The sequence below is a fragment of the Xyrauchen texanus genome, chromosome 18, assembly GCF_025860055.1.
Source record: "Xyrauchen texanus isolate HMW12.3.18 chromosome 18, RBS_HiC_50CHRs, whole genome shotgun sequence".
Lineage (NCBI taxonomy): Eukaryota > Metazoa > Chordata > Actinopteri > Cypriniformes > Catostomidae > Xyrauchen > Xyrauchen texanus.
The window spans coordinates 13,899,037-13,921,202 of record NC_068293.1 but is presented as its reverse complement, the minus strand read 5'-3'; the positions used below and the strand labels follow the sequence as shown (position 1 = coordinate 13,921,202).

Sequence of the window (22,166 nt, the reverse complement as noted above, 5' to 3'; positions counted from 1 at the left end):
AAAACACGGTTCCACTGTACTACATTCCATCTAAGATTAGACCGAGCCCAGAGAATTAGGCAAAGCTTCTGGACAGTGTTGATGTAGGGCTTCTGCTTTGCACAGTAAATTTTAACTTGCATCTGTGGATGCAGCGGTGATTGTTGTTGACTAACAAAGGTTTAATAAAGTTATCCCAAGCCAAGTTCATGATATCCATTACAGATGAATGATGATGTTTTTTAACACTGTGACCTCTGAGGGATCAGAGATCACGTGCATTCAGAAGTGGTTTTTGATTCCATGAATTTTATAAATATATTGTGCATTGTAGAGGGTTGAATGCCCAAAATACTTCCAATTTGTGTTTGGGGAACATTGTCCTCAAAGTGCTGGATTATTTGCTGAAGCATCTGTTGGCAAGTCGTGAACGATTCTTGTTCTTGAAGAACTAGGCTGTTTTTGGAGGCTCCTTATACAGTATACAGTACTATGACACAGCTGCCTCACCCGTTTAACATCTCCTGTTTCACATCGCCTTGTTATTTCAACTCGTCAAATTGTTATAAGTTTTGAATTGCCCGTCTCAACTTTGTTGCAATCATCTGATTTGAAATTATGGGGGGGGTTGGTCTCAAGGAAACCACCTAGTAATTACTCTCCAGTAATGCTTTGATGGAGACCTGAAATGACATTAAGCTGTTGAAAGCAGGGGAAAAACAGAAGGTAGACTGTCTATTAGGAACCTATACATTTCCAACTTTGATACAGTCTCTAGGTTGATTGTTAGTCTGATCCAACCTAAAATATACAGTATGGTATAGCTGCAGACAGAGCTACAAAAATGGGCGGGAGCTCCAAACTTCCAGCAAATATATAGGGAGGGAGCCCCTTACCTAACCCTTTCCCTAAACCTAACTGTCTGTAGAAGTGTAGCCCCCTTTTGAAGTATTACCACCCCCTTTTGGAGGAACTCCACCCCTTCTGGAGAAGCCACACCCAATTAGGGAGATACCGCCCCTATTTGGAGATTTCCAGCCTGCAACTCCAACTACTTGGTTAACTGTGGATCTGACAGAAACAGATAAGTTTAATTACTGAATCAGACATATTACTTTCCTTAGTGGCTCACAAACTATAATCTGCAGACAGGCTGTATTTTAACATATGTATAGAGGACGTTTTAACGTAAACTGTAAGTGTAATTTCCAATAACATGTATATATAAATAATAGGGCTGTCAATCAATTAAAATTTTTAATCGAATTAATTACATGGTGTCCCGATTAATTAATCGCATTTAATCGCATATACAATATTGCTGAGAAAACCCCTCATATAACAATAATTCAATATATAATGATGAAATAATGATATATAGTTATCTTTAAATATTATATATATATATATATATATATATATATATATATATATATATATATATATTCAGATATTTAAAATGCACATTACATTACATTCTTGAGTCAGAATAGTTAATCATTAATAAGACAATACAAAAAGTGGCTTTAGAATAGAATGTATTGTTTACTACCATATTATTGATCATAAGTCAATCACTGGCATACAGTTCACAGCAATCCATTTCACAAGTGAATTTGTCAATCAGTTGGAGATTTATTATGAGGGCTTGTTTAAGGACCCGTCAATTTACACCTACGTCAGACATGCTTGTGTAGCGTCTCGGGTGAATTGCATCATAAACATACAATTTTTAGGTCACTGTGTCAAGTTAAATATAGTTTAATACTTAGAACACATATTGAGATCCCTTAGTTCGGATTTGCACTCCATCAAGTGTTTGAACGTAACGCATGTCTGTGTTGTTCTGCTGCTCAAGGGTGTTTTTCTTCACTGTATAAACTGTGCATTGCCACACAGCTGTAAATTCACTTACTGCCCTCTGGAGTAAACAGGTGGTACTACAAGCTTGCATTTCTCAGGAATCTACCATATCATTGTGGGCATTGCGATTAGTTGTGTAAATTTTTTTAACGCAGTATTTTTTGTCAAATTAATCTCACTGAATTAACGCATTAAATTGACAGCCCTAATAAATAAATACAAATATACAAATAAATATAGAGTATGTAGGACTATTTAGAATAGTTCAGACATTGTGACACAAGGTTCAGAGTGATTTAGCTCCTCAGGTCTGCAACAGATGGCTTTGGGTAACCATAAATTGGCAATGAGTATAAAATCGATATCCAAGACAGCTCTTGTATGATGAGACATTCTCCAGTGCAGAAGAATGTGTTTTGGGGCAAGACATTTTTTAGAAAATAAAGCATTTAGACAGTATAACTGGCATAACAATACCTCACTTCCTATCTGTTGTCGTCACAACAGTGGGATTCTGGGATGCTAATGAATGAATGTTACATTTATATAGTGCTTTTCTGACACTACACTCAAAGCACTTTACACAGTGAACAGAACTCTCCTCAACAACCACTGTGAACCATCCACCTGGGTAATGCGACAGCAGCCATACGGCACCGGTACACTCACCACACACCAGCTACTGGTGGAGAGGAGAGAGTAGAGTGACACAGCCAATTAATGGATGGGGATCATTAGGAAACCATGATTGATAAGGGCCAATGGGAGAATTTGGCCATTTTGGAATTTTTAATGACCACAGAGAGTCAGGACCTCAGTTTAACATCTCATCCGCAGGACAGTGCCTTTTTACAGTATAGTGTCCCTATCACTGTACTGGGGCATTAGGACCTACACAGTCCACAGGGTAAGCATCCCCTGCTGGACTCCCTAATACCTCTTCCAACAGCAAACTTAGTTTTCCCAGGTGGTCTCCTATCCAGGTTCTGGCCAGGCTCATGCCTGCTTAGCTTCAGTAGGCAACCAGTCTTGAGCTACATGGTGATATGGCTGCTGGCTGAATAATGATAATGAAAAGATATACACCACTGGGTTGCAATGAGGAGAGTGACCTGCCACCATGGCAACAGCATGAGAACCAATCAATGTTTCAGCCTAGTCTTTCAGTGCTGGAGAGTTCTCTCACCCATTCATGCAAGCCCCTCCCCTTCTGCACTCAAGACATGCAAATAACAACTTGGCCCACTTGGGAGAGCCTGGGAAAGAAGAGACAGAGAAACAGAAAGAGGGAAAGAAGGAGAGACCAAGAAGCCAATAGAGTCATTAGAAAGACAGGGGCATAGACAGGGAGAGAGAGAGAGATCTGGCAGAATATCTGTCCATCGTCAGATCCAAAGTAGAGAAGGGTCCTTACCAAATACAGGCTCATTGACCTCTAGTCTAGCCACAGAACAAGGCAGATACAGACAAACATGACTTCAAAAAGAAGAAAGAGTCTGTGCTCACTGTGAGACTGGTGAGATTATTCCCTGAAATAAATTTAGTTATAAGACTGAAATACCTTGAGAGAGAGAGAGAGAGAGAGAGAGAGAGAGAGAGAGAGAGAGAGAGAGAGAGAGAGAGAGAGAGAATTAGAGAGATATTGTTATTAAGCCATGTTTGCCTTCAACTACGCATGGGTGAACTTCTAGCACACAGTTCAAACAGGCTCATGTTACAACATGCAAAAAGAAATCGATCTATGCCAACACTCTACAACAACTCAGCACTCAAGCGAAAAAAACATCACTTGGATGGATAGCTGGAAAGAGATATCACAACATGAAATTACACCACTGGAAATGGCTTGGGAATAAAACTTTCAGGTATAGCTCTATGCAAAGAGCATTATTTTTTTATTTTCTCCCCAATTTGGAATGTCCAATTCCCACTAAGTCCTCGTGGTGGCGTAGTGACTCACCTCAATCCAGGTGGCGGAGGAGGAATCTCAGTTGCCTCCATGTCTGAGACGTCAATCCGAGCATCTTATCAAGTGTCTTGTTGAGCACATTACCGCGGAGATGTAGCGCATGTGGAGGCTTCACGCACATCTCACCACGTGCCCTGCCGAGAGTGAGAACCGCATTATAGCGACCACAAGGAGGTTACCCCATGTGACTTCACCCTCCCTAGCAACCAGGCCAATTTGGTTGCTTAGGAGACCTGGCTGGAGTCACTCAGCACGCCCCAGATTCGAACTCGCAACTCCAGGGGTAATAGTCAGCGTCTTTACTCGCTGAGCTACCCAGGCCCCAACAAAGAGCATTATTTAAAGCCAACCAACCCTCAAGGCAAAGAAGCGGTCTTTAGATTTATTTTCTGTCATGAAGAAACCTCAAATCTATGTTGCATCTCCAAATGTTACCTTCAGTATGTCCCTGTTCACTCCAGATCATGGGCAATAGTCATCATCTGCCTAAGATGTAGATGTCAGTCATGATGTAGAACAAACGCCTATATTGAGCTTGAGACTTCACATGAATATTTTAAACAGTCAGCTGAAAGGATCACAGTGAGATTGTCAGCAGAATGAGGCTCGACCTGTGTATGCACGTGTATATGGATGTGTGCTACTCATTAGATGGAAAATAACAGATCAGTGTAAACAGCTGTCCAGTTATGGGCTCGAATACAGCCCCAGGGGACTGTCTCTGCAAATCGCAGCCCAGAAATTTGAACCCTGGTCCCCTTTCATGCTAAATAAGAGTGATAACACTGGACTGATACAGATTTCCCGATTCAATTTGATTCCGATTCACAAGCTCTCAAATATATTTGATTTAGATTTGATTCAATATTGATTCATTTGGTTTATTTCAGTTATAATGTCGCTTTTGCTTACATATAAAATACATTATCTCAACAATTGACGGTAAAGGACAGAAAGAGTATTAAAAGATACAGTAATCACTGACGGAGGACACCAGGATTGGAACTACAGACTTCAAACAAATTCTTAGTCTTTGTTACTATGAGTGGCACAGACTCAAGAGTCCAAAATGAATCCCAGATGCAGTTTATTTTCCAAACTAAATCCCAATAAAACTAAAAAATTTAGATTCCATGCATAGGCCATTTACCAAACTACACTATATATTCACCACATGATGGGTTTTGATTATATCATATTTATATAAAACCCATCATGTTTATTACCTCTAAAGGCTGCTGTCAGTGCTGGACTGGTAATCTGGCATACAGGGCATTTTCCCTGTGGGCCGACACACTTTGATCAGGGGCAGACTGGCCATCGGGAGAACAAAGCGGGCCAGTGGGTCGGCTGCGAAACGTCCTGAATGGGCCACGATAAGCAAAAATGATCCGCCACGTTATGCAGAATGGACCATGGCGTCGCGATATGCATAAAAGGACAGGGACAGGGACAGTGACAGCCCACCCCCACACCCCGCTCAACATTTGGGCCAGTTGCCATGTAAAATCCCGCCTCGATTTCCCTTCCCAGTCCAGCCCAGGCTGTTATACTGCAAAACCATTTTAACTGAAAAATCCTTTAACACTGGCCACAAAAGAACTCAAAGGAATAATAAAAAAAAAACTTTCGGCAACTATTGGCATACATTTTTGTTGATAATAAGGTACAATAAGGAAAAATAATAAAGTTTAAATGAGTTCATAGCATATTTTCATTATTTTTACATGATACCTAATGCATTAACTAATGTCAATGAATGGAACCTTAATGTAAAGTATTACAATTTTTTCCCCTGATGCCTACTTATAATTTTAGTCACATTTTGAGTTAAAAAAAACATGCAGTCATACTATACATTTACATTGGCCTAATCATCTTCCACCCTCTTTTAGAATACTATATAACAGGACATTTCTGCTACTCTGCCTTTAAGTCTCTTCTGTAAAAATGATCTTCTCATGTGAAATTAATTACATTTGCTATTGGGTTCTTTAGAGGTAATGATGCCCTATACTTCAGTAACAGCCTCTTTGCAAATTTCTTTTTTACATTCTAACAGGGTCACACTCACAACCATTTCATAATGTGCTGTACAAACTGTTCAAGTTGGACTTTTTTATTTCATGACTTCCATGACTCATGACTTACTGTGCTACAGCAGGCTATCCCTCACATACACAATAATTGTTTTCCCACTATGAGCTACATGAATAGGTCAGAGAACGACAGAAGGAAGCCTCAATAATCCTTCTGCATACTAAACGCTGAATCACAACACCCCATGCATTAGCTCCCTGGAGACCACTTGCAAGTAAAGGCAGGCAGCAACTGACAGTTAAAATGTACTGCTCTTGCTCCCTGAACATCCACTTACACCTCAAATGAGAGCAAGAGAGCAGATGCTAGCCAAGAGCTGTGGGTAATGGAGATAAAGAGGCATCCTACTAAACTGCCCATTTCTTATTCCGCTACAGTTACCATTGTGGAGGTTACCCTGGCGATGGCTGCCAGGATAAAGGAACAGATAGAAGGATGTGGAAGAGGATGAGAGGCATGAGCGCTGAATGGAGGGGTTGGGTGAATGACCGTGTGTGTGTGTGTGTGACTGGGCTGTGTGGTTTAGCGGACAAGGCGATGGCACTGCCAAACCTCGTTAATCTTGTTGAGGACTTCTGCTCTAAATTCCATTAGCACTGGACTGGCTTTCTCCTTCTGCTGACCTGTATGTGATCATCAGTGTTATGGGTGTCAGTTTGTAATGTGTATGGTCATGTGCATACCAATGTGTGCATTTGTATCTGTGTTTGTCCAGCATTCTTCAGTTTTATCCACTGGCTGTCTGCTCTAAATAATGACTAACCGCACAACGGCCCCACTGTATGAAACCATTCTGAGTCAGAGGTGAGACAGAACAACAGTTGAGTGGTCATCTGCTGTCCAACACAGTAGACGGTCAGACCTTTAAAATATAATGATTTAACGTCATACACATACACACAACATAGGTTCTTGAAATTGCACCTTGAATACATGAGAGTGCACACTTAACTTTTTTTTTGACAAAGATCATGAATTCAGTCAAGAAAAGTCAAGAAAATTAAGTTCTTATGATTACTTCATATGTCCAAGAAAAAATATGCCTTTTCGTGAAAATGTCAAAATATGTGGTATTTTTTAAAACAACACTTGACGGTCTAAAGTTTTTTTTTTTTTTTTAACAACAAATTTGCAACCTAAATGTTGTGTACACCACATGACTTTATTTGGGAAACAAATGTTTTAATTTTATTTTTGAGAAATAATATCAAAATATTAATCTGCACAACCCATTTCTTTTTTTAATCTGCCAACATCTTTTTTCTTCAAGAATTTCACCTCTTAATGAGACTTTGATTTCATTTGAATGTCTTTGGACAGTTACACCCAATGACATTTTTACTTCAAGCTCAGAATTTGAAAACATGTTCATCATAGAAGAAGTGTATTCAAGTAACTGTTCTGTGTGATTTGCATTTTTAATGTCTTTTTGAATAACTTAATTTTTTGAAAAAATTACTCCTTCACTAATATAGTGAGACATGTTGAAAACTGACTTTTGAGGGCATTTGACATGGTCCTCAACATTTGAAAGGCTGATAAATAGGCCAAAGCGAGTTTTGCTTTAAATCTATTGATATAAACAGGTTTCAGTAGGGTTTGGGAATAGCAAACTTCATTAGCTCCATATAAAAACCATTGTTTCTATGAGATGTCTATACTAATATAGTCAAGCGAACATGTGTGTTCAACAGAGTTTTGCTCGTGTTGTGAACCAAAATGTCCCCACAAGAAATTAACAGTACAACAATGAAAATATAAAAATGTTTGTGTGAGTGGTAGGTTTAGGGATAGGGTAATTGTAAAGCAGTCAATGGAAAGGAGGAGGCGAGAACCGGCTTTTCAACATAAATAATAGTTTAATAGTAAACTGAAACAGAAGACACAAACACACACATGACGGACATAAACTATCTCTCTCTCCCCCGCACAATCCTCCGCAGTCGGCCCTTATCCCTCTCCGAGGCTTGATTAGCCTGATAAGGGACCGGGTGTATATAATCACGACCTGGCCCCGCCCTCTGCCTTGCCACAGTAATATTATAAGGGATAGAATATATCATTACCTCAGTATAAAAACAATAGAAGTCAATGGAAAGTCCCCACCATGATAGAAAACAAACGTTAGTGAAACAGAGTGCATGATTATAAGTGCAATCATGATTTACAACATAATCACCACCAGGGCTATAACGAATTACAAATACCCGCGTTACTGTTATGAACAATTTTTTCCCAAGAACTGTACTTTAAGTAGTTTAAAAATGTTATACTTTTACTTGAGTTCATTTTAAGTGCTGTAACTCTACTTTTACTGCGCCAACTATGGAGGAAGCATTAAACACAGTTTACAGCTGAACTTCACAGCTGCACACGAAAGGGCTTTACGCAGTGAAAAAGGCCAATTGCTTGATCATGTCATGTGAGTTTAACTTGCTCAAGACAGATATCAGCATTAATCCTGCCTCTAATTTGTAGAAATATATCAAGGTAAATTTCATTTTTCTCCTTACTAGATTCTGTGTCTCTAATGTAGCCTGTAATTTAACTATCACTGAGATTATTGGGCTGCTGTGAGAGATTAATGCAATGTTATCAATAGGGCTAGGTAATAAAATGATCTAGATGTTTATAGGAAAAAAGTGTTTATAGGATTTCCTCAATCAAACTTTTGTGTAGTTTTCAACGTATACTTAGCCACATCTAGAACAGGGGTGTTCATCACATCAACCGCAATAGCAAGAGCACCACTGGTTGGTTGATCTAGATAACATATAAAAGATTGACTTTTTATTTCCTGTAGTTGTGTGCTGTTTGATTGACAGGCAGCTAATGTTTGTGCACTAATACAGGTTCGCGCCTAAATGATCAAATACACTTTATAATTCTGCCAATGCCCGTCTTGGTGAGGATTTAATGTAAACGCAGTCGTTTATGTCTAAAGTGAATTTAAACAATGGCACAAAAAGTGTTTTTGCATCAAAATGTCAGACTTGACCTGTAACTGAATCAAGAACTGTCTGATATCGGCAATGTTATATAAAGGCTATTAATCAAACAACAATAACAAGGAAATGAGAAAACCACTCACTACTTTTGACTGAATAACTTGAGTAGCTTTAAAAGTATTAATGTAATAGAATAAAACAATGACATTTTTGATAATGATATTTTTTTTAAATATTGTTCGTTTCTTAATAATACCGACCCCTGATGTAGAGTGTGTGTTAATTGGTATAATACATTACCAGGAATGTAGAGATGATAACATAATTGATAATTATGATTAGCCTTTATAAAGATAGAAAATGATCAACATTTGTAGAGCAATACTTCAGGCAGAATATTCCACCAGTCACAAACTTTTGCATCGTGCATTAGAATGAGAACACAACTATTTCTTGGCTTAAAAGATACAAGAACAAAATCAATATTGAACTTTATATCTCAAAAGGAGGACAATGTGGCCCCCCATATGTTAGTTAAATAAATAATTCACACAAAAATGAAAATTCTCTTATCATTTACTCACTCTCAAGCCATCTGTCTATGACATTCTTTCTTCAGAACACAAATTAACATTTTTAGAAGAATATTTCAGCTCTGTAAGTCCATTCAATGCAAGTGAAGGGGTGCCAAAATTTTGACGCTCCAAAAAGAACATAAAAGCATTAATCCATGACTTCAGACTTGATATGGCAGGTGTGGGTAAGAAAAAGATCAATATTTAAGTCCATTTTTGCAAGAAATTCTTCTCTCTACCCAGTAGGTGGTGAGATGTATGAAGAATTTGAATCACCAAAAACACAAGAAGAAAGTGAAAGTTAAAGTGGAGATTGACTGAGCAGGGAGAAGAATTAATAGTAAAAAATGATTAAATATTGATCTGTTTCTCACCACATATATCATATCACTTCTGAAAACATGGATAAAACCACTGGAGGCACATAAATGAGACTTTTATGATGATTTATGGTTCAATATTTTAGCACCGATTAACTTTCATTGTATGGACCAAAAGAGCTGAGATATTCTTCTAAAAATCTTAATTTGTGTTCTGCAGAAGAAAGAAAGTCATGAGGGTGAGTAAAATGATAAGAGAATTTTCATTTTTGGGTGAATTATTCCTTTTTAAGCGTAATGTATCCCCTGTACCAAACAACTTTTCTCATGCCTGCCTAGTGATCCTGCTTATTTAGCATTTGTTTTGCATTCCTTGCATTGTTTGAACATGTTTTATGCACAAACAATAATGCTCTGTTGGCGTTAAGGGAAATTTAGACCCTACACAAATTGATTTTAATGTAATTTTTTCATACATTACAATTTCAAATGGTGATCTGTGTATTGAAATTAACGTTTTAATCTTTTAATTTCTGTCATCATGTGTCCCTTTTATTATTTGGAATCAGTTTCATGTAGTCTTTATCATAAACAATTATGTATTTTAAAAGTTGGCATACAAAAAAATACTCTTTCCACCCCTGATCACAACCTTAGAGCTAATGCAGCTGACTTCAATTGCACAAGTGCATCTCGGCCCTGTATTATTCTAAATGCAATGGCCTACTATTGAGCTGAAAACACAGATCTCACGTTAAAAAAAAAGTGCATTGCATTGCATGAGGACTAACAGAGCACTCTATGATGCTCTTGGCTTAAAATCCAGCTGAGAGGCCCCTGAGTGAACCCCTCTAAATTAATTTCCACTTTTCACAATCGAGACAAAGGAGAGAGGAAGAGAGGAGAGGAGTCTTTGAGGTTTTGTGATAAAAGCTAGTGACTTCAAAGGATACAAACCAAGGAAAGATCTATAACAAAGCAAATCAAGAGCAGAGGTATTTCACACTTCTGATCTGACAATTCATCATCTTCTGTTGTCGATTGTTTTTATTGTTTCATGAGGGGCCAATCTCCCTCTGATTGCTCTTGATTGCGCTGTGGGTGGATCTGTAATCACTGAGCCCCAATCACAACAAATGAACAAAATGAAGTGAGCACATAATACAATTACTGCCAAGCCTGGGTTCACATTCAATTTGTCCTAATACGCATGTGGGGGCAAACATATGCATTTGCATACACACACGCGCACACACACACACACACACACACACACACACACACACACACACACACACACACACACACACACACACACACACACACACACCTCTTACAAAGGGCTGGGTGACCTCTGCCACTGACTTTGTGTCCAAATCAAATGCTTTGGTGATTTTCCCAGGCTGTTCTTGGGGATGATACAGAGCATCTATTGAGCTATTCTTGGCAGGGGCTCTGAACAGAGTCTCTGACAGTCCACTGAAGCAGAAGTGGGTAGAGTAAGGACAGGCCTGAGGGAAGAAGTGGTGCCGTCCATGGACAGAAATGCATAATAGAGAGAAAAGAAAGTGGGGGTAAAGATATAAAGAACTTTATATTGAGATATACAGTTCAAGTCAGAAGTTTACATACACTTTAGCCAATACATTTAAACTCACTTTTTTCCACAATTCCTGATATTTAATTGTAGAAACAATTCCCTGTCTTAGGTCAGTTATGATCAATATATTATTTTAAGAATTTGAAATGTCAGAATAATAGTAGAGAGAATGATTTATTTCAGCTTTTATTTGTTTCATCACTTTCTAAGTGGGTCAGAATTTTTGCATACACTTTATTAGTATTTGGTAGCATTGCCTTTAAATGCTTAACTTGGGTCAAACGTTTTGGGTAGCCTTCGCCAAGCTTCTCACAATAAGTTGCAGAAATTTTGGCCCATTCCTCCAGATTGAACTGTTGTAACAGTCAGGTTTGTAGGCCTCCTTGCTAGCACAAGCTTTTTCAGTTCTGCCCACAAATTTGCTTTGTGCTGGCCACACCAATACCTTGACTTTGTTGTCCTTAAGCCATTTTGCCACAACTTTGGAGACATTGGGGTCATTGTCCATTTTGGAAGACCCATTTGCGACCAAGCTTTAAGTTCCTGGCTGATGTCTTGAGATGTTGCTTCAATATATACACACAATTTTCCTTCCTCATGATGCCAACTATTCTGTGAAGTGCACCAGTCTCACCAGCAGCAAAGCACCCCCACAACATGATATTCCCACCCCCATGTTTCACGTTGGAATGGTGTTCTTTGGCTTGCAAGCCTCACCCTTTTTCCTCCAAACATAATGATGGTCATTATGGCCAAAGTTACATTTTTGTTTAATCAGACCAGAGGACATTTCTCCAGAAAGTAAGATCTTTGTCCCCCATGGGCACTTGCAAACTGTAGTCTGGCTTTTCATGGCGGCATTGGAGCAGTGTTGTATAGTCAATTCAAATTGAGTATTAATGACTTCAACCTAATTGTATGTAAGCATCTGACTTCAACTGTATATGGAGAAAAAATATATTTTGAATATATGTTCATCATAAATGCATCAATCTCCCTTATAGTCAGTCAGTCAAAAAAAAAAAACCCATCAACATCAACAACAAACAACAACAACAACAACACAAAATGCAAAAAAGTGCAAAACATTTTTTTTGAGAGCCATGTTTGTGTAAGTTCAGATCTTGTGCTGTAACTGCAGGGTAATTATCATGTATCAAAGAATCCTTTCCCACTTGAAGACCTCTCAGCTTTTGAGGCAGAAATTCAAGGCAATGTGACAGATGGGCTTAATTATTAAAAGAAATCAATGGGGAAATTAAAAGTAGTCAGAAAGATTTAAAAAAGCTAATCTAGCATCTAATGTGACAGTTGGGTGAATTATTATGAATCTCTCTTTATTCAATCAACAAGATCACACAGGAAATCAGCATGTTAGTTCTGATTTTTTGTACCCCCAAATTCGTATCTTACGTGCAAAATTCAGAACTAGCGCCACCATGCAGTGAATGTTCATGTCCCCCAAAACTGCACTCTGTGCCTTTGACATCACAAGGAAATGGAGAAATTTCCATTTGAAATGGAAAGATTGCTTTATTATCTCAGTACTGTTAGGGTTAGATTTAGGGTTTATGTAAGGAGGATTATCAATTTAATTATTACTCAAATGTTTCCTAAAACCAGATGTGCCAGCTGTGCCTTTCACCTCACATCCTTTCAAATAAGTAGGCGTGAGAAAACGAATCAGTGTAGTAAATATGTACTGTTAAAGGGAAAAATACAATCTCCGAATCGGGTTTGTTAATGATTATGCAAACATGATTAGTTCCTAGTTTCATATCAATATCCGAACCCGAGTGTCCCATGCAGCTGACGCAACATGCTTCAGTCATGCAACATGCAAAGGTAACCATGCTGGATCTGTTGCAAAAATGTCTGATAGTAGATGACACTTGTCAGTGAGTCGGCATTATGTGGCCAATCATAGGATACTAGGGAAACATAAGACTTCCTGTGTGATCATGTTGGCAGTCTTCAAGATACAGTATAAATGCCAGTTTCTCTTCTTTAAACTGATGCCTTGGAGTCCTCTTGTCACTTTAGCAAGGGATGAGAGATGAAGATCCAAACAGGCTTTTCTCAGATTAAAGCTTCCCTCCTTAGCCAAGTCCAACAAAATAGCTAGAAACCAACAACTTACTATAACTGTCATCTGTTGCTGAAGCAGTCACTGACCCATTAAGGAGCTTTGAATTTGACTAATAAAGTTGAAGAAATAAACCTTAAATGTAGCTGGAGGGAATTAGTTAAAGGCAGGACAAGATGACAAAACCACTTCAGTTTGGGCTCAAACAAAAATATATTTCCACTTGAGAGAACGTAGTGAGGCCAAACAAAGTTTCACACTCATCTCTCACAGCAAAGAGGTGGTGCATACATTCAATGACATGGTAGAGGATCAGTAGATAGCTGTGCAATGTAGACTGGGGAATATTTGACCTGCTTATATCATTACATGACTCTCTGAACATCTGCTCTACTGTATCATATTATTGAATAGAGGACAAGCTTTGATAGAGACACTCAAAATCTTTGGAAAGACAAGGACGTATGAGTGATGTGCCTGAGACAATTCTAAAATGCCAATATTCCTTTCCATGCACAAAGGCTGTTTCAAGAGGTAAGACAACTGACCTGAGATAAATACAACATAGGAATGGAAAGCTGGATTCTTGATCAGGGCAAAAAGCCAGCTTTAACAAAAGAGACCACTGATATATTGTCACAAAAAGGATTGCAACGGATAGACTGCACGACAATTTCTTACCTCTTGTGCAAGGCATGGGCAGAATTAATAGTCTGCATCAAGACATTTCTGCAACGGACACCTGCAAAGCATTTTTCTAGAAATTCAGTTTCCTGATTTTATAGCCTTAATTTAATATGCATTGATCTACACTCTGAAGAAGAGTAGAAAATTTATGTTTTAGAATATGAAACTAATACTTGTGTGCTTATTGATTGGTTTAAAATGTCTAGTTATGGAAAGTCTCAAGCATAGCAGCATGAATTAACTATGGCTGTTGGGCAGAACAGCAGTGAAATGGATTAACTGATTTATCATCGACTTTCTCCTCCTCTCTCACGCTCCTCTCTACATGTGTCTTTGTTATCTCCATCTCACCCCCTGTGGCCTATCATCACTTTCTCTATCTGTAATACTATTTTTTTTCTTCCTCCTCCATTTATTCTTATTACAACATCTAGTTCATCTTGATCATCTCTCTTTCCATCTTCATCTTCCACTTTCCCTCAAATGAAGTACAAAATGTTTGGTCTGCTGCTGCCTGACTCAATTAGACATGGATCTCTAAGGGGCATTTCTGCTCCTTTTATCCCTCCATTATTATATAACCACCTTCATTACAGAACACAGTGCTTGGCTTTCAAACAACTTCAATCTCTTTTCTTTGTTCCCACCACACCCATTATTTTAACCTACCACTGTGTGTTAGTGTATTGTTCCACACATTTGTGTCTCATCATGACCAAATCTTTATACTATTGTGCATATGTATTGGGAACCCCAGATGACGAGATTTCTTGGTATGACTCACAACTTGAGGAAAACAAAATGTTCCATATGTAATCATGTTGTGCATGTGTGCTTTCATGTGAAACATCTGCAAGCTTTTTTTGTCTAGTTCACTAATATTTCATAATGGATAGGTGGTTAGACAATGGCCAGTCTTAGAATAAATTAATTTTATATGGCACATAAAAGGTGATCAGAAAACCAGGTCAGCATAAAAGCTTTCAGAAAGTTTTAATGTTTTTTTTTTCTTCAATAAAAGCTTCTGTCACAAAATATTTGCAGATAATGCTTATACCCTTTAACTAGTTATGTCAAATCTCATTCTGCTGAAATGTGGCAAGATTCTCGGAATCGATCTATGTAACTAAACTTCTTTCTGCACACCCAATCAGAAGACTACCAAGAGAAGCCCTCTACCCATGGCAATGTCCTGGACAAGTCCAAAAATGGCAGCCACTTGTAATGTCTCAATGCATCAATTTACACTGAGAACACGACTTATAAAAATATTAAAAGAATGATGAAAAATGTTTCAATACATACACTCTAAAGCAAAGATTTCTTCCTCAAAAATATATTGGAATTAGCAGAAATGGACTAGGCCTAAAATGTAAAAGAAGTAAGCAGTACTCCTATGTTTTCAACTAGGAAATGCTGCGGTGTCTGAACTGAAAGTCTTTTCTGGAGCAGGAGCGAGACAGCTGCTAACCACATGGACTGAACTGTATTTATTTTTTATTTGTATTTTTTGTCAATACTGCTCAAATACAAGTGGGCTGTGCTGTAAGGTTTATGAGCCGAGACCTAATGTTTAAAATTCTAATGTAATGCATTACTAGTATTGCAGAATTCTGACCTATTATTTTCTCATTCAGAAACAAGGATGTGTGTGTGTGTGTGGTTGCATGTGTATGTGTGTGTGCGAGAGAGAGAGAGAGAGAGAGAGAGAGAGAGAGAGAGAGAAAGATAGAGCTTGTATTATCACCTGCTGATGACACTGTAGTGTGTTAGTCAGCTTTCTGAAGATAATGTCAGTTTGGTATCCTATTTTTCCTATGTATCCATTCAAACGGGGGTATTCCTCCCTATTTTGCGGTACCAGTGTGCAAGTCTTTCACTATAAAAACTGCAATCTCCTCTACCAGTTTGTCCTCTCCTATGTGGAAAGTCCGGTAAGAGGTAAGCGCCTTGAGTTTGTGTAATTAATCAGTCTCTCAGCTATGATGATCCTTAATTTCCTAGCTTTAGTAATGTAGTAGCAATGTAGTAGTAATACGAGCGATCACAGAGTGCTGTTGAATATAAAAACTGAGTGATGCTGACTCACCTCACGTCACCAACTGGCTCATATTAATCACAAAAACCTGCTGGCTGAAAAATGTAATGTCACAATATTAAATGTAAAGAGACAGATGGCTCTTAACACATCTGCACTGCTCTTACACTTTAGTTTAGAACAGCAAGAACACAAGCGGAGTGATCAAACAGTGAAGCGTCGGAGTGCTGATGGTATGAGTCCATCAGTACTCATGGAACGTCTCTCGTCCAATCAGATTCAAGGACCAGAACTAATTGTTGTAAATATACCAAATACATTTTTAAAATCAAAAGTTGTATACTCTATGTTAACATTAGTAAATGCACTATGAACTAACAATGAACAATTGCCTATTTTTATCAACTAACATTAACAAAGATTAATAAATGCTGAAAAAATATATTGTTCATGAAACCTTATTGTAAATTGTTACCAATTATTAAAATCATTGCCCCGATCAATCAATATCACATCAGCCAGATCTTCAAATATACACTTTACAGGCCTGTCTTTATCGGTGGATATCCTTATAGAATCATACCAAACAGAGGAAGTAAACAAAACACAAATAAACAATAAATACAGCGAAAATAATGCGATATACAACGCTATTGAAATTAAATTGAAATAAAATAATAAAATGTTCTTGATACAGCGTGGGCACAGGATTACTACAGTTACGCAATAACAAAACAATAGGCGAATTCTGTCCAGTTGAACACGTGACTAGTCCACATCTATAGAGCACGGGATCAATTCCGTTTGTTTTCAAGTATTCCTGAAAAAATAAATGTTTCTGCACAACCATTAAGGAAAGCAGGACGACGTATTGTGATTGTTGCTCGCTGCTGTTCCCACGACACCAGTACTTGGTTATTATGTACAATATTACAGGTAAACACACAATTCAGTACGGCAGCGCGTTTATATATAGTGAGATTAAACAAAAGAACACACACAATGGGATGGCACAATAGCACGTGCACTAAAATGCGCTGCCAGAAATTGAAAATAAATTACGGAAAATATCGGTGACAGCATTCTTTAACCAAAGTAGTAAACTTTTCTGTTGCAATACTGTAGCATTTTAAAACAAGATTTTGAACAAAGGTCTGATACCAACCTATATAACGTATAGGTTACACGTATACCTACATTTCACCATTACATATCTCCAACTATATATACATCCTGAAAATATTTTTAGGATAAATTCAGGTTTGTACACTTTTTTGCGATTACAACAAAAGCGCACCATGGATAACACACAGGCTACGGTATTGGTGGGGGAGGGGAACCCATAACTTACCGTTTTGTCAGTTCGAGATTTCTAGTCTTATTGTCTTATTTGAAGCGAAATTGAACGCGATGATCACAGATAACATCCTTTGTGGCGGAAGATTTTCCCATTCCGAAGCAATGCTTCAGAATCCAGTGTTTCTTAACGCTGTACTGTCTGTGATCTAATGTTAAGACATTATGAAACGGGTTCACATTTTTTTAAAACAAGTCCATATCCTTTCAAACGGACCTCCTTTCATGACAAGCTTGCTTTTTGGTCTCCCTCTGGTTTTCATTTCTTTCTAGTGTACTATCTGATGGCACATACTGTTTTCATTTTGATTCACATGTCTTTGGAATGTACCATTCACTTAGACAGCGGGGGTGTAGCGGGAAAAGGAGCACAAAGACCCCCTTATAGTGAATGAAGCCGAAGTGCACCCCATTCAAGATTAGCGTTTATAAAGTTATGGATTCATATATGGGAATACTTAAATTGCATGTGTGAAATGTAATTGTCAACAATATTACTGTAAGTAGTGGGCAATGCAAATGGTCACAAATGGTACCTATAATGATAATGATCTAATTCATAGTTTAATGAGAGGACACAGGGAGTGGTCCAATGTTTCAGGCTGTGACAGAGCATATGCGAGAAATTTAGGGCAAAAGAGAAAAGTTAAGCAAATAATAATAATAATAATAATAATAATAAAGTGATGGATTTGTATCTATATTTTATAAAATAAGGAATTATTCCAAAAGTTGAGTCACATGAGAGGTTTTGCTCAACTGTTTTCATCCCTGGCGCTGTCTAGTGCTGAAACTGGACACATGTCACACATCTAGGCTATCTGGGGAGTATCGAAGTAACAGACCAAAGAAGGTCCTCCGCGGGTGCAGCTTGTGCGATGTAGGCCTTTACTGTATCACACACAGTTTAGTTTTCTTCATCTGGCTTCAACAGGCTGAATCTGCAAGGATTGTTTCTACAAGCTGTTAACTTCTAAATCACTATCGCCCTCTTGCGTGACAGCTGCATCAATACAATAATACATAACAACTAGTTGGTTAAAGGAATAGTTCACCCAAAAATGAAAATTGTCTCATCATTTACTCACCCACATCAACCATCCCAGATCTGTATGACTTTCTTTCTTCGTATTTTCCTCTTCTTCTTACCCTGTGTGTGTGTATATATATATAAAATTAGTTGAATGAGTTGGAGTTTAATTGCTATATTTTATTTAATTGCAGACTTAAGCAGAATTATTTTTCATATATAGATGCAAATATGCTGTATATGCAGATCATGATCCTCTGAGTCTGAACAGATACACATGCCAAGTGCTCTCCCTGCTGGTTTTACATTGAAACTGCAATATGAAGGTTGTCCATTTGACATAATTCATTGTTCAAATATATCTCTTATTCATAGTTCATGGCCTAAGCATGGTATTCCCTAGAAGGCTAATAACACCCCAACAATCATGCACATTAAATTTAGAATAGAGCACACACACACACACACTCTCACACACACATATTTGTTTTTATATAATTGTGGGGACTCTCCATAGACTTCCATGCATTTTATGGATTTAACACAGATCTAATGATAATTTCTATCCCCTGACCCTACCCCTAAACCTAACCCTCACAGAAACCTTTTTGCATTTTGACATTTAAAAAAAAAAATAGTTTAGTATGTTTAATAAGCCATTTCCCTCGTGGGAATCGCATGCTAGAACCAACCCACAAGCTAGGCGATCTCAGGTTTTACTATCCTTACAATGTAGTATAAACATAGTACACACACACACACACACACACACACACACACACACACACACACACACACGCACACACACACACACAAATATATGTTTATTTGTTCTAAAGAGTAGAATAGTTAACATACAGCTTAAAGGAAAGTGAAATTAGCAGCCTCTTTGAAAAATCCACACAAATGAAGACTATACCACAATCCTACACACCTCCAGAAAACTGACAGTTTATTCTCTCTAAAAGGAGATTAAAGTAATAAACTATTCTGTGAAATATTAGATTTCTGTAGACACACTTAATTCAGATGCCAGGCGAATAATTTGCCGGATAGTCTGTCACGTGTCAGTCACATTAGCATTAAGCTTGATTTTAGAGATGCATAGAAACATAAATTATATGATTATGCAACTGATCAAGACTGGGTGGGTCAGACATTCACTGACCCATTTGTAGCAAAGAGCTACAAATGCTCTTTGCTCAACATTAACTTCTTGTCTTGATAGTGTCTGCCCTCTTACCTCCAGGCCAGCATGTGCCACACCCTCCAGATCCTGGTTGTCAGAGACACTTTGTGAACACTGCACCAATCTGAGGGCTGTGGAAAGAAAGTTGCGCAAGTCAAATGGCACTGCGGACCTGAGCAAGTATCAAACCCTTCTCTCCTCTTTTATAGTGCTAAAATGGATTATTACCAGAATAAGATCAGTAACACTTCAGATTCATGTAAACGATTTTCAACTTTCTAATCTCTTCTCCATCCTCCTCCACCACATCCTACTAATTCTCTGACCGCTGATGACTTCGCCACATTTTTTACTGACAAATTTGCAAGCATCAGCAGCCAGTTCTCTACACATAACACTCACAGCCACTCTCTTCCAACATCCCATCCTGAGGTCTCCAAAGGGCTTCTTTCTAACCATCCTTCCTCCTGTCCATTTGACCCTATCCCCTCACATCTTATGCAAGCTGCCTCTCCATCAATTTTACCCACAATCGTCACACACATTATCAAAACATCTCTCACAGCAGGAAACTTTCCCAATACAGCAGGCTCGAGGAACCCCACTGCTCAAAAAACCAACACATAACCCAACAGTAGTAGTTATCAGTAGTGATAACTACAGACCAGTATCTCTCCTACCTTTCCTATCTAAAACTATTGAGAGGGTCGCATTGAAGCTGCTTTTCTCACACAGATCAACCTACTCGACATATATCATTCTGGCTTCAAAAAGGACACTCAACCGAGACTGCCCTCTTGTCAGTAGCTAAAACCCTGTGGCTGGCAGAGCTAACTCCAAATCATTCATCCTCACCCTCCTTGACTTGTCTGCTACATTCACAGTGACACAGTGAACCACAAGATTATAATGTCCACCCTCTCTGACCTGGGCAGTACAGATACTGTGCTTGGATGGGTTAAATCACACCTCATTGGCAGATCTTTCTAGGTCTCCTGGAGAGGAGAGGTGTCCAAGTCACACCAGCTGACCACTGGTGTTCCTCAAGGATCAGTGCTTCCTCTTCTCACTATACACAACATCACTCAAAACACTTTGACTCTGGCCTTCAGGACAGCCAATGGAAACACACCCACTTCAATTCACTTCTCCAGGTCTATTCTCCAACTCGTTATCTGTGATTTATGAACAAGCGGTGAATGGTGTTCGCATCATAAAGAGGTTCAAAGTCTATTTCATGATCTTTCACTTTCTCTGTTCCACTTTGGTGGAATGCGCTTACAACATCCACACGATCTGCTGGTACCATCTGCTGAAAACACATCGGTTCCATGAGCAAGAAGCAATCTTCACTAACTGAACTTAACACATACTATTGAACTTAACTTGCACTTACTGTACACACACTAAAAAATACTTCTGTATCTTTCTTCTGTGCTAGCGCATATACTACTCCAGCCACCTTGAGAGCATGGCAGTACAACACTGCAGATGTTGTTGAACTTTGAATGGCAAATTACTTGCTATGTTCCTCATTTGTAAGTCCTCGTTTGGATAAAAGTCTGCTAAATGACTAAATGTAAACATCTTCAACTTAAAATTGTATTTTGTTTCATCTTTGGCCTATATCCAGTACACCACTGAGCTGGGAAATTTGACTTATGTTGCCATTGTTGTGCCTACAACTCATGCATATTGGTTTTGAAATAGTAATTACATCACTTGTAGCTTCCCTAGAGACTGTGCTTTGAGGTCTCACCACAAACTACCAAATGTCATGGAATGCCTAATCCTGGTGCTCCAAAAAATGTTTGATCCATGAACCACTAAGAGGCTGGCTATGTGAGTCAAGAAGACCACAAAAAAAAAATCATAACCATCTGCTGAAATTTGATGGAGAGTTTATGGAGTTCTGTTCATGCCAATCTTCAAATGAGACTGACCCATGAACAACTCGTAAACATTTATTGCCCCTTTTTATAATTTGTTTTTAATGCATTTATAGCACAATATTGGTTTGAATAGACTAGTAAAACATATAATTGAGCCAACTTTTAATAGGCTAATTATTTACAGCACAGCTTGAAAAAGCAGGCCCTTGTTTTGATTGTGCTAAGAACCCATTGTGCTAAGAACCCATTTACAATGTTTTGCTCTCTGTCGGAGGGGCGGAGTGCACCTTAATTGAGGTAACTGGGTACTGACATCAGAAGTTTCTGGGGGAACTCTAGAATAATTAAGGGGGGGGGGAGCAAATATTCTGATTATCATTATATATTTCACTGTAAAACCACTATAAAAATCGACGGTAGGTAAGGAAAAAGTAGAACATTTGCATTGGGTTACGGCCTCGCCTCGGTGGCGTGACATGAAAAATCGTGTACTGTCTCTTTAATACTGCGCTATTGTTATTGGTCAACGATCAT

General features: G+C 38.3%; 1 protein-coding gene across 1 annotated transcript in view; it reads right to left on the bottom strand.

Annotated features, from left to right (window-relative positions):
* LOC127659017 (transmembrane protein 198-B-like) overlaps positions 1-17,823 on the bottom strand; it is a 30,651-nt gene extending 12,828 nt beyond the window's left edge. Inside the window, exon 1 of the mRNA XM_052148625.1 lies at positions 17,517-17,823. The gene's annotated coding sequence lies outside the window, so the exon portion shown is untranslated. The remainder of the gene's footprint in view (positions 1-17,516) is intronic.
* Between the last annotated feature and the right edge of the window lie 4,343 nt (positions 17,824-22,166).